The sequence below is a fragment of the Nicotiana tabacum genome, chromosome 13 (assembly GCF_000715075.1).
Source record: "Nicotiana tabacum cultivar K326 chromosome 13, ASM71507v2, whole genome shotgun sequence".
Taxonomy (NCBI): Eukaryota; Viridiplantae; Streptophyta; class Magnoliopsida; order Solanales; family Solanaceae; genus Nicotiana; species Nicotiana tabacum.
In genome coordinates, this window is record NC_134092.1 from 89,881,705 (window position 1) to 89,896,764 (window position 15,060).

A 15,060-nucleotide genomic window follows, 5' to 3' on the forward strand; every position below is an offset into this window, starting at 1 on the left:
TTAACAGTTTGCTCTTTATTTGTTGGATTAAGCTTGTTACTTGAATTTTATCACGAACGTGAAGCCTAACTTTGATTACGAACGTGGAGGTAGCTCTGATCACCACAAGAGGGAAATGCTTCTTGATATAAGAAAGAATTACGGATCACCACTGCCACACCTCTTTTTTTTCCGGGACGAGGATGTTTTTCTAATTAAAGTGATATTATTCGAAATGAGATTATTTATTTAATTCAGAGTCGTCACTTGAAATATTTATGGTGTCTCAAGTCACCGGTTTATTTTAAAATCCCAAATCGAGGAAATTAACTCTATTTTTGGTCCGCGAACACAGAAGACCATGTAAGGAATTTTGTTAACCCGAGAGAAGGTGTGAGGTACTCCCGAGTTCTGTGGTTTTAGTACTATCGCTCAACTTTTAATAATTGGCTTAATTATCTGATTTAATACATATTTGAAACATATTGTGTATTTTTTACTTTTAACCGCTTTTAGTTAAATATTTAGAGAGGCTGGAGGTTTGGAGATAGGCTCTTGAGTCTAAGGGTTTCAAGCTGAGCAGGACGAAGACAGAATACCTAGAGTATAAGTTAAGCACTGAGCTTGGGGAAGTGAGCGTGGATGTGAGGCTTGATTCGCAGGTCATCCCGAGTAGAGGCAGCTTCAAGTACCTTGGTTCGGCTATCCAGGGAGAGGGGAGATCGACGATGATGTCACACACCGTATTGGGGTAGGATAGATGAAGTGGAGGTTAGCATCTGGAGTTCTGTGTGACAAGAGAGTGCCATCAATACTCAAAGGTAAGTTCTATAAAGCAGTGGTTAGACCGGCCATGATGTATGGGGCTGAGTGTTGGCCCATTAAGAACTCACATATCTAGAAGATAAAAGTAGCAGAAATGAGGATATTACGGTGGATGTGCGGGCACACTAGGATAGATAAGATTAGGAATGATGATATTCGGGAGAAGGTGCACGTGGCTCCCATTGATGACAAGATGCGGGAAGTGAGGCTTAGATGGTTCGGACATGTTCAGAGGAGAAGCCCAGATGCTCCGGTACGGAGGTGTGAGCGGCTAGTTGTGGAGGGCACGAGAAGAGGTAGATGGTGGCCTAAGAAGCATTGGAGAGAGGTGATCAGGCAGGATATGGCGAGGCTCCAGATTTCCGACATGACACTTGATAGGAAGATGTGGAGGTCGAGTATTAGGGTTGTAGGTTAGAAAGTAGTTGTGTCGTGCCTTACTTCATACCATTGTGGGACTAGCCATGTAGGATTTTTATCTAAGATAGCTAGTGGCAATGTTGTGTCTCACTATTTCACTTTTCAGTGCAGGTCCTATTTACTAGCTATCGCTTTTGCTTTGCATCTTTCTTCTAGATTTCATGGTGTTCCTATTTTCTTATGATTGTTGTGGTGATACTAATATTGTCTCCCTTTGCTTTGCATCTTTCTTCTGGATTTCATGGTATTCCTATTTTTCCTATGATTGTTGTGGTGATACTAATATTATCTCCTTTTGTCCTTTTGTCTTTTTGTTTTCTTGAGCCGGGGGCCTTTCGGAAACAGCCTCTCTACTCCTTCAGGGTAGGGGCAAGATCTGCGTACACATTACCCTCCCCAACCCCCATTAGTGAGATTTTACTAGGTGGTTGTTATTGTTGTTATTGCTCTTGTTGTTGTTGTTGTTGTTGTTGTTGTTGTTGTTGTTGTTGTTGTTAGTATTTATGGAATTTGTTTGAACAAGTCGCGATATCGCGCACTCATTTGTTTTTGTACACATTACGAATTGCGCCATGTGAAACGTACCCGCGATTTACAACATGTTAAATTTTATTATTATTTGAAGTTCTGGTCGAGTCATGTGAAACGCACACTCGAATTGGGATTTACGTATCGTGACCATGCAATGGGAACCGTACTCATAGTCGCGATAATTTATTAATCGCGCCTAAAGCAAGCTACGATGTTTATGAATTATTTGTCTTAAACTAATTTGAGATTTGTAAAGCCATAGGAGTATGTCACTGTAGAAAAGCATGAAATAGATTAAATTAATTATTCAAAGACTACAAAAGGGGGCCACTGTGTGAGATTAACGGGCCTAGCAGATTTCAAGTTTTGGCATCAAAGATAAAATAACTTTCTTCATTAGCTTATAGTAACCTCACAACCCCAGTTCCTTCGACGACCCATGTGTCTAGGCCCAAAAATTGGATTTTCACCAGTGAATTAGTTCTAGTTAAACTTGTTTAACAACTTAACTCTATACTTTAGATAATTGATAACTTAATTTAAAACAAAGATGGAACTACTAAAGTATATTTATTAACACATGAAGGACTAAATAACCAAACAGAGACATAACTTTGCCCGAGCTTCCATTTCAATAAGAAATTTTTTTATTAACAATCACAACTCACTTATCAATTAGCAAATTTCGTTAAATCATTCATGGATGAACCCCTTTTTAAGAGAACATGCTAATGAACTAAGATAAATATACAAAGAGGAAGCTCAAAATTTGTCAGCATGCTTAACATAAAATAATTTCATTCATTCAAGATATAAATTAACACCAAAGAACACCAAAAGAAAAAGAGAAATAACTCATATCATTAATCAAAACAAGATAAGGAGTGGACCTCAAAAGTTGAATCTGAAACTTTACGGTTTTACAGCTTTAAATCTTAAACACATTCAGACCATACGCAAGACCTCAAACGGAGCATCGAAACTCGACGTCATCCTCAACTAAAAACCTCACTGTTTCGACTAGGTTTGGATGGTAGTTTCTGGTATTAAAAGGGCTGCTCTATGGAGGTTTAAGGGTTATTTTTGAGCGGTGAAACTGCTGGTTTTTCGAAAGAAAGACGAAGAAAGAATGACACGAATAGAAATTCTCTTATCCTAAAAGAAGAAAATAAAATTCTCTCAATTCCCTCCTCCCTCTTTTTTTTCTCCTTCACCCTCTTTTTTTCTCCTCGCGTTTCTCTTCTATTTATAGAAAAAAATTCGAAATATTTTCAGATTTTGTTTTTATTATTATTTTATTATTTTATTATTTTTTAATTAAAAAGAATTCACACTTTCCATTTTTCTTATTTTAGAAAAAATAATTCACCACTTTCCTTTACTTTTATTTTTTAATTTCTCACATTTTTACTTTTATTATATTTAAATTCCCACTTTTTTTACTTTTCTTTTTTTATTTTCACTTATTTTACTTTTCTTTTTTTTAATTTCCACTTTCTTAAAAAAATTTAAAAAAAAGTTCAGCTATCTTTACATTTATTTTTTAATTCCAACTTTCTTTTATTTTTTATTTTTTAAAACTTCCACATTCTTTTACTTTTATTTTTTTAATTTTTTACTTTCTTTTACTTTTTTATTAAACAATTTCCACCTACTTTTACTTTTATTTTTTAATTCTATATTTCTACTTTTCCTATTTTTTAGTTCCCATCCGAATTTGTTTTTTAAAAAAATATTTAACTTGTTTTTTCTTTTCTTTTTTTGGTTTTTTAATTCATTTTATTTTAAAATAAAAATAAAAATAATACTAATAATAATAATTGACCTTTTAAATTATTATTAATTTTTACCCTATATAAAATAAAGTGTAACAAAGCTAAAAAATATATATATTAAATTTCTGAAAATATTTAGATAGTAAAAGGTAATAAAAATTCAAATATAGTCAAAAATTAGGTGCTCATACCTGCCCCTCTTTGCTTGGAAACATAAAGAGTTTTCAGGCAAAGACTAGGTGATCCATGTGAATTTTTGACCAAACCATTATTCAAAAGGAAAAGAAATAAAAGATAGGGTGCAACCGAATCCTGGTTTTGGACAGCCTACATATCCCGGGTTATAGGAGAATCAGGTCGCATGTAATTCAAGGAGATGGTGGAATGATGAGTTGAGGAGTCGAGTGAGGTTCTGTCGAGGTTCTGGTCCACGGTCCTGCTATTATATCAAAATAAAAAAGAAACTAAACAAGCCTATCAGTTATGAGTTACAAAATCCATATCTTTGATTCTTCTGAAACTTGATCTTGAGTCTTGACTGGTTCTTCATGCAGACTCTGATCTAAACCTTGATGCTCGCTAGCTGTAGGTTCTAGTTCATTGTTCTATAGCTTCTTCTAATCAAAACTGGACTCCAATGCTCGTGGCTTCAGTCATGTCCTAAGCATTCTACAGCTTTTCAACTACTTCATTTTGGATTCACTTATTTTTTCTTTTCTTTTATTTTGAATTGAGACTTCTTCTTTTGGTCATCTCGAACCCTATTCCTCGAGGTAAAACCTACTCAGACACCAAAACAAACAAACAAACAAACAAAATTTTTCTGCCCAGTTTGCACTAGAAAAATTTCGTGAGTTATTGTAACAAAATTCTAAACTACTTCTTTATTAAAAGCAATAAAAGGTCGGGAGTGGTATACCCCGAAAAAGTCATGCTGTTTTTTTTTTGATGGTGTTACTTTATTGTCAAAAAGATATCTCAACTAAGGATTGGTGTACCTTATGTTGGGAAAATGTGGCCAAGGAATAGAGTACCCTATATTGGCAAAGATATCAGGGAGTGGTGTACCCTGCATTTAAGATCAAATCAACTAGGGAGTGAATACCCTATGTTGGAAAGGAGACTAGGGAGTGGAGACCCTATGTCTAAAATAATATCAAATGGGGAGTGGAGACCCTATATTGGAAAAGAGACTAGGGAGTAGAGACCCTATGCCTAAAATAAAATCAACTAGGGAGTGGAGACCCTATGTTGGAAAAGAGACTAGGGAGTGGAGACCCTATGTCTAAAATAACGTCAACTAGGGAGTGGAGACCCTATGTTGGAAAAGAGACTAGGGAGTGGAGACCATATGTCTAAAATAACATCAACTAGAGAGTGGAGACCCTATGTTGGAAAAGAGACTAGGGAATGGAGACCCTATGTCTAAAATAACATCAACTAGGGAGTGAAGCCCCTATGTTGGAAAAAAGACTAGGGAGTGGAGACCCTACGTCTAAAATAAAATCAACTAGGGAGTGGAGACCTTTGTTGGAAAAGAGACTAGGGAGTGGAGACCCTACGTCTAAAATAAAATCAACTAGGGAGTGGAGACCTTTGTTGGAAAAGAGACTAGGGAGTGGAGACTATATATCTAAAATAAAATCAACTATGGAGTGGAGACCCTATGTTGGAAAAGCGACTAGGGAGTGGAGACCCTATGTCTAAAATAAAATCAACTAGGGAGTGGAGACCCTATGTTGGAAAAAGAAAATACTAGGGAGCGGAGACTCTATGTCTAAAATAATTTCAACTAGGGAGTAGAGACCCTATGTTGGAAAACGCAACTAGGGATTGGAGATCCTATACTACCATGATTTTGAACTTTTTCTTCCTTTTTTTTAATATCATTTTCACCATCATTTTTTTTTCTTCTCTTTTTATTTTTTTTATTTTTTTTTATTTCAGAGAATGAGTAAATGCGAGAAAGAATTTTGGAGGAAACTTCCCTTTTTGGAGTTGTTGCTGCAAAGCTGTTTCTAGCCCTTGCGCAATTTCTTTTTGGTTGCACCTGCTTCTTGCAAGGTTGCTTTTGGATTGCACCTGTTTCCTAGGTTTTTTTCGAACAAAGAACAATTTGTTAGTTTGAAATGGTGGTTGGTTTTGTGGCCTTGAATGTTTTGGTCACTTGATATCGGCCCTTTCAACTGCAACTGGTTATTTCTTGAATACCGATTGCATTTCTGACCCTGGAGAACCTCTGGCTTTTCCAGACTTTGCCATGACGGTTAGTCACGTGGGACTTAACCTTTCAACTTTATTTTGCCTTTTTGGGCATTTGACTTTGATTTCCTTTCTTTTTAGGAGTTTTGATTTTGAAACATCGGCCATCATGGCAAGTCGGAGTCGACTTGATGCCCTTGCCGAGGCTGGGTGCCTTTTGAATATTGGCTCGTATCAGACAAAAAACCCTGTAAATAACTCTTTCCATCCTTTCTCTGTCTTAGTTTCACAACAAAATTAGACCGAAAAGGATTCAAAGAAAAGCACACAATGGAATGGACAAATGAACTTAGATGAGAGGCATCCCTTTCAGGGAAACGAAAGAAGGACTTATCTGGAGTGCATGCGGACTTCAATGAACATGACATGCCTCTTGGACTAGATGTCTGATCTGTGTAGACCGTCCAACTCTCAGAAATTCATCACGACTTATGCCTCAAAATCGAGAAACCTTGCTAGGACTTTGTCGATGCCTATGGTTTTGAGGATCCTCTTTTCGATCAGTGGCGCCCTTTGCGGGTTTTCACCAGCTAGCCTATCTCATTTCTCTTCTCACCATCGCCTTATAGTGCTCTTGTGAGTTTTCACTTATAAGACTCTCTCATTTTCAATTTCTCTGCTTACCATCGCCTTATGGTTCCCGTGAGGGTTTTCACCGAAAAGACTCTCATTTTATTTCTCTCATTTTGGTTGCATCAGATCATGTGAATGTATCCTCCAATTCTTGAACATTCTCATTAATTGATCGGAAGGACTTTGAAAAAGGTTTGGGTGAAAATGATTTGGACTGACTTACAACTTTGGAAGCCTTCGAGTGAAACCATCGCCGAACCATTATAAATTCTGTCCCAATTTCAACTTTTGGGGAATATGGATTTTTATTTTGGTGTGACTGAACCCCAGATAGAGAGGCTGCCTACGTATCCTTTCGAAATCATGTCGGACGTAGTTCAAGGAACATGAACTGTTTTGATTTTGTTTTACTTCTGTTTTATTTTCTTTTCTCTTTCTTTTTACTTTCCTTTTCCTCTTTTTTTTCTTTCATTTTTCATTTCATTTTCTTTTGTTTCTATTTTTTTTCAATAACACTTTCAGGTTCCAAAGAAGGTAATCAAAGAAGAGTAACCGGCTCAAAGGGTTTACAAAAGGGTTAATGGTATTTGGGTAGCGAGAATGAAAGCCTTCGTCATCCCAACCGGAGAACATTAATATTTTATGGAGGATCAAACATAGTACCTTTTGACTGCCCCTGCGTTGACGGTTGTTTCAAGGACATTTCCTTCGATGTTTCCCAGGTACAACGCTTCTTTTTGGCAGTACTCTCGCTACAATGTATGGACCTTTCCAATTTTGAGCCAATTTTTCTTTAGTTGTTCCGATTCTTTATTTTATTTCCTTAAACTAACTTCATTGCATTCTGATTCTTGATTCATTATTTCGAAGCCTGACAGCGTTTTAGGATCTGGGCATGAAGTCCGCAAGCATGTCATGTCATTAAAATCTGAATTTAACATAACTGAAAAAAGAATAAGAGGAGTGACAAAGTCAAGAAAAGAGGCATGGACGATGAAATATTAATTTTATTTGATTTTTTGATTTTTTTTAAATTTTTTTTAAAGATAGAAGGGTTTACATTAGAAAGTAAGACAATAAAGTAAAACATCCAGATTACACCCTGAAATAATCCAGACGCAGAAAGAACGACAAGACCGACCACCGAGATTCCCATCTGACAAGGAACTTTTCAGGTTTGGCACCCGTTTCCAGGTTTCTCCTCTGTTGCGGTGATGTGTACTATGTATTTTAGTGCCGGATCAAATTCCACATCATCACAGATTATTCCAACGACCGCCCCGTTATTGTGAGTAGGCAAAGGATTGTTCGTCACATTGGGAGCCTTTTCATCCTTAAGAACTATTCTTTTTGCTTCTATCAGGTCTTCAACTGCCCTCTTAAGGGTCCAACAGTCCTCTTTACCGTGTTTCACTGCTCCAGAGTGGTATTAACATCTAGCATAAGCTCGATGCGCGGGAGACTTGAGGTTTGGCCGGTTCGTAGCCACTGGCTGCAGCAGACCTAGCCTGGTTAGCTTTTGGAGCAAACTTGAATATGATTCACCAATAGGGGTGAACTGATTTCTTCTGAGAGGCTATCTTGGACGAGGGTTGTATTGGAGAACATTTTGTTAGGGATTATATGGAGCTTGGTACGGACGAGTATTTCTGGGAGGTGGAGCTCGATTTTGTGGATAATGTTGTGGCCGCGTGTAAGGTTGCACGTTCATCACCGCATATGGAGGAGGTGCCACGACATAAGCAGTATCTTGATGTGGATAATAGTATTGTGGGACCATAGGAAGTATATATGATTGGTTAAATGCCCTACGGGCCCCCTTCGAGCTCGAAGCCATCATGGCTCCCTCTTCTCTCCAGTTTCTGTTTACCGAACCCCCGAACCACTTTGAACGGCATATGATGTGGCCTTAAAGGCAGCATAACTCAAGATTCGGCTCATTTTTAAACCATTTTCGACCATCTCCCCAATTTTGATAGCCCGGCGAACGGATTACCCCTAGCGTACATCATGTTCTGGAAGTAGTCCGCCTCTTGGGCCTGTAGGAAAACCGTAGCCATTTATGCTTCGTCCATTTGAGGCTTTACCCTGGCGGCTTGCTCGCGCCATTTGACAGCATATTCACAAAAATATTCCGCGATTTTCTCGACATAAAGTTCTCTTTTTGGATTTTTCACTCTTGCTTTCTTTTTTTTCTCTTTGTTATTTTTTGTTCACTCTATTCTTTTCTTTTTTCTCACTCAGTTTTCTTTTCTTTTTTCTCACTCAGTTTATTTAATAGCTATGATCAAATCCGATGGAGATTGCCTACGTATCATAACGCCGCATGAATCAGATCTTGCTTAGTTCGAGAAGATCGGGAATAGACTGACCCATTTATTTTAATAAAGACTTTTAAATAATATTTTTTTTTGAGTTTTTTCTTTTTATGAAATTTTGAATTTTTTTTTAAAAGAAGGAATTCTAAATAAGGAAGAAAATATTTTGGATTTTGATTTGATTTTTTTTTTCGAATGAAAGACTTCGAAAAAGAAGAAAAATATTTTTGGATTTAGTTTTTTTTTGAATTTTCTAAGGAAAGAATTCTGAAGATGGAATTAAGGAAAGGGAAAAATATTTTTGAATTTTGTTTTTTAAAAATTATTGCCGGAACCGATGAGGTTTGCCTACATATCTCACATCCGGTGAGAATCATACCTGCGTAGTTCGGTCAGATCAGGAATAAAGTAAATAAATTAACTCCTTTTTTTTACTCTTTAAGAAATCTAATTGTAAAAACTCCTAGCAAGAAAAATATTTTTGAATTTTAAATTCTTTTTTTTTATTGGAAATTTTCGAAAGAAAGATTTCTAAACAGAAAGAATTTTTTTTTTTTTTTTATTTTGATTTTTTTTTTTTTTTTGAAAAGAAAGACTTCTAAAGAAGAAAGAAAATATTTATTTTTTGAATTTCGATTTTTTTTTCCAGAGAAAGACTTCTAAAGAAGGAAAAAAATAACATATTTTTGGATTTTAATTTGATTTCTTTTTCGAAAGAAAGACTTCTAAAAAAAAGAAAATATTTTTAGTTTTAAATTTTTTCCTTATTTGGGATTTTCTAAGGAAAGACTTCTAAAGAAGAAATTAAAGAAATTCTTTTTGGATTTTTAAAAATTGAGGTCTCCAAGAAAACCTTTTCTAAAGAAGGAAGTAAAGGAAAATATTTTTAGATTTTTTAAAAATTTGGGTCCGGAACCGATGAGGTTTGCCTACGTATCTCACATCCAGTGAGAATCAGAGTCGCGTAGTTCTGTCAGTTTTGACGCACATGAAAATATGACTTATTTTGAAATGGCTTCTTCTTCTTCTTTTTCAAAATTTCGGCAAAGTTTCGGGATATTTTGAATACCGGAATTTTCAGAACCAGGCATTTTTCTTTCCTACCTTACTCTTGGTTTTTCTTGATTTTCTTTCCCTATTCTAAGAATCGGTCAACATACAAGCCGAAGCAAATAAATGCACAAGTAGCACGTAAAAATACATCAGGATAGTTTTTAGATTTGGGTACACATGTCCTAGGCGGACCCAACCCCTGTGTTGAGTCCTCAAATTCAAATGCACGTGATGCAAACAAACGTACCTACTAGGGATTCGACATGAGGTTGTGTCATTCTAAGTTTAAATCCTAGGTGTATTATTCTAGACTTGGCTTACCCGAGCGGACAACTCGAGCCGAGGGGGAGGGGGCAGCGTACCGGGAATACAGAAGCTTCACCGGCTTTGCAACTTGTCTGATCCTCGTTCTAAAATTAGGGTATGACTCTAACAGAAAAGAAGCCACGCGAAGCGCATGCTTCCCAGAAGACTTAGAAGACTCAGAGAGAAGAAGGGTTTTCGTAACAGTTTATATACAATTCACAAAATATCAAAGCGGTAAAAAGCAACATTTAGCACATTAGGCTCAAACACGTAAAAATCAGATAATAAATAAAAGCCAAGTATAAAAGTCAACTAAGCTCGAATTCTGAACCTTGAACCAGAGATTTTGGGTTCTTGTTCCCCAGCAGAGTCGCCAGAGCTGTCACACCTCCTTTTTCCCGGGGGATTGGGGATGTTTTTCCAATTAAAGTGATATTATTGGAAATGTGATTATTTATTTAATTCAGAGTCGCCACTTGAAATATTTATGGTGTTCCAAGTCACCAGTTTATTTTAAAATCCCAAATCGAGGAAATTAACTCTATTTTTGGTCCGCGAACACATAAGACCAGGTAAGGAATTCTGTTAACCCGGGAGAAGGTGTGAGACACTCTCGAGTTCTGCGGTTTTAGCACGGTCGCTCAACTATTAATAATTGGCTTAATTATTTGATTTAATACATATTTGAAACCTATTGTGAATTTTTTACTTTTAATCACTTTTAGTTAAATATTTAACCGCTTTTAGTATTTATGAAATTTGTTTGAACAAGTCGCGATGTCGTGCACTCGTTTGTTTTGTACACATTGCGAATTGCGCCACGTGAAACGTACCCGCGATTTACAACAAGTTAATTTTTATTATTATTTGAAATTCTAGTCGAGTCACGTGAAACACACACTCGAATTGGAATTTACGTATCGTGACCATGCAATGGGAACCGTACTCATAGTCGCGATAATTTATTAATCGCGCCTAAAACAAGCTACGATATTTATGAATAATTTTCTTAAACTAATTTGAGATTTGTAAAGCCATATGAGTATGTCACTGTAGAAAAGCATGAAATAGATTAAATTAATTATTCAAGGACTACAAAAGGGGGCCACTGCGTGAGATTAACGGGCCTAGCAGATTTTAAGTTTTAGCATCAAAGATAAAATAACTTTCTTCATTAGCTTATAGTAACCTCACAACTCCAGTTCCTTCAACGACCCATGTGTCTAGGCCCAAAAATTGGATCTTTACCAGTGACATAGTTCTAGTTAAACTTGTTTAACAACTTAACTCTATACTTTAGACAATTGATAACTTAATTTAAAACAAAGATGGAACTACTAAAGTACATTTATTAACACATGAAGGACTAAATAATCAAACAGAGACATAACCTTGCACGAGCTTCCATTTCAATAAGAATTTTTTTTTATGAACAATCACAACTCACTTATCAATTAGCAAATTTCGTTAAATCATTCATGGATGAACCCCTTTTGTAAGAGAACATGCTAATGTACTAAGATAAATATACAAAGATGAAGCTCAAAATTTGGCAGCATGCTTAACATAAAATAATTTCATTCATTCAAGATATAAATGAACACCAAAGAACACCAAATAAAAAAAGAAACAACTCGTATCATTAATCAAAACAAGATAAGGAGTGGAACTCAAAAGTTGAATCTGAAACTTTACGGTTTTACAGCTTTGAATCTTAAACACATTCAGACCGCACGCAAGACCTCAAACGGAGCATTGAAACTCGCCGACGACCTCAACTAAAAACCTCACTGTTTCGACTGGATTTAGATGGTAGTTTTTGGTATTAAAAGGGATGTTCTTTGGAGGTTTAAGGGTTATTTTTGGGCGGTGAAGCTGCTGGTTTTTTTTTAGAAAGAATGACACGAATAGAAATTCTCTTATGCTAGAAGAAGAAAACAAAATTCTCTCAATTCTCTCCTCCCTCTTTTTTTTTCTCCTTCTCCCTCTTTTTTTCTCCTCACGTTTCTCTTCTATTTATAGAAAACGTTTCGGAATTTTTTCAGATTTTATTTATTATTTATTATTTTATAATTAAAAAGAATTCTCACTTCCCATTTTTCTTATCTTTTAAAAAAAATAATTCCCCACTTTCCTTTGCTTTTATTTTTTAATTTCTCACTTTTTACTTTTATTATATTTAAATTCCCACTTTTTTTTACTTTTTGTTTTATTTTTTATTTTCCACTTATTTTACTTTACTTTTTAAAATTTTCACTTTCTTTTACTTTTTAAATTAAAAAAAATCAGCAACCTTTACTTTTATTTTTTAATTCCAGATTTCTTTTACTTTTTATTTTTTTAAATTTCCACATTCTTTTACTTTTATTTTTTTAATTTTCCACTTTCTTTTACTTTTTTATTAAACAATTTCCACCTACTTTTACTTTTATATTTTAATTCTATATTTCTACTTTTCCTATTTTTTAATTCCCATCCGAATTTAAAAGAAGAAAAATATTTAACTTGTTTTTTCTTTCTTTTTTTCCGGTTTTTTATTCATTTTATTTTTAAATAAAAATAAAAATAATACTAATAATAATAATTTAACTTTTAAATTATTATTAATTCTTACCCTATATAAAAAAAGTGTAACAAAGCTAAAAAATATATATTAAATTTCTAAAAATATTTACATAGTAGAAGGTGATAAAAATTCAAATATAATCAAAAATTAGATGCTCACAACCACTAGAAAGGAATATTTTTTGATATACGTAAAACCTATCGATCACTACTGGAGAGGAAGGCTTCTTAATATACAATAACTTATGGATCATAAATGGATAAGAAGACTTCTTGATGTATGTATTTTTTTTTTTATCTTCTTCTAACACTTTTTTGATCTTATGGAGACCCGTGTTTATAGTTATAAAGGAAGAAAGTTAATGATGAATACATACTCTTTTTTCTTTACTTTTATTGGTTTACCTTAGTAATCAAACCTATCATATTATGTGATAAGACTGCATTTGATTGGTTGAACCATATCATTCAGATACTTGGTGGCGTTTGATTGGTCTTTATATTGACTTGGCATGACTCGCTCACGTGGCATGATTTTATTGGCTCTTGTTTTGACTTGGGGCGCAATGTCATTTAACACGTAGCATGGAGCTTGAGCTTGAGCTAATGAAGTGGATTTAAAATTTGAAGCTCAGCTAGATTGTGCCTAATGAAATTAAACTTTTGGAAAAACTACGTAGATATGCCACAAAAAGACATTACTTACCAACAATTAGACATTTTAGTTATGTTACCAAAAATAGCCAAAAGAGTTACTAATTATATACAATATTAAAAAAAAACTAGGCCAAAAAAGATTTTTCTCAATGTGTATTATTAGAATTCGTTGAAAACACATAGATGAGGCAATATATAAAAGTTGAGGAAGATTGAAAGTGAATTGGACTAGTTTGGAGTCAAAATTCGTTACCAATGATATACAATATAAAAAAAAAAAAATAGGCAGAAAAGGATTTTTTTTCCAATAGGAATGGTTGGAATTCTTTAAAAATAAATAGATGAGCAATGCATAAAATTTGAGAAAGATTGGAGATAATTTAGACTAGTTTGGTATCAGAATTTGTAGTTAAATTCGTGTTTAAAAAGTTTTCATGTGACACATGTACCAAACATGTATCACGCATGTGACGCTCATGACCGGCGGGTTGATGAGGGCGGCTCAAGCAGGACTAGCAGGCTTCTAGGCTGGCAAGCTTCTGAAGAACGGGTGCACATGTCACCGTAGGCGAATCCTATATCGGAATGGGAGAGGAAAGTGAAGAGCTATATAAAGCATGAGTTAAGTCCACATGGTACGCGCGCTTTTGGGGCACGAGGTAGCATAGCCGAGAAAGACAAATTTATGCGGGCCTACCAAAGCAGACAATACATGTCATGAGCTTGAGTCGTGATAAATGTGGTATCAGATTAGCGAGGACGATGAGTCCCAAGAGGGGGTGAATGTGATGCCCATGATGGAGGGCAGGCTGATGATGGCGGATCAAGCAGGATTTGCGCGCTTCTAGGCTGAAAAGCTTCTGAAGAAGGGGTGCACATGTCACCTTAGGCGAATCCAACATCGGAATGTGATAGGAAAGTGAATAGCTATATAAGGCATGAGTTAAGTTCACACGGTATACGTACTTTTGGGGCTTGAGGTGGTGTCGCCCAAGAAGATTAATCTATGCGGGCTTAGGCCCAAAGCGGACAATACGTACCATGGGTTTGGGTCGTGAAAATGCATGTATATCGGACACATGTATACATGGATAAACAAGAGATACTTAGGGCATTACATATGATACATAAGTGATACACAGTATGATACACATCTCATCTTCTTCTATATTCGTCTTTTACTTCGAATTTGGCTCAAATTTGACTTCAAATCACCTCAAATGTCTATTAATTCGTGTCAAAATTGAGTTTCAAACTCCTTAAGATGTTCCCAATCTATTCCAATAACACCAACTCGTAACAACTTTCAATTTCAAAAATTTGAAATTTTAAACTCAAGCTTAAGCAAGCTTTAATGGATTTCAATAGAGTTTTAGCTCATCTTCTTCGCTTTTCAAATTATTTTACTAAGTTACTGTATCAGTATACTTGCGTTTATGATTTTTATTTGTCTCTTTTCTAATTTTTTTTTGTACTTGAATTTCTCTCATTAGCTTGCAGATTGAAATGTTATTAGCCATACTCAGATTAAGGCTCTCTTCATGCACGAGCATATTGAAATAACCTACAAGTTGTAATCTACCTGTAAAGAGCATCTAGAATGAAGAGAAACTGACATTAATTGAATTGTTTTTAGATTAAAATGATATTTGGGCCTTTTTGGGTAGATATTTTGGTTTGGGCTAGTTTTGATTGAAATTGTTTATGGATTGACATTTTGAGTAGTTTTCCCTAAACTTTTCTAATCAAATCCAAATATGTTGGATTTAACAATCAATCTAATTATATTAGCCCAT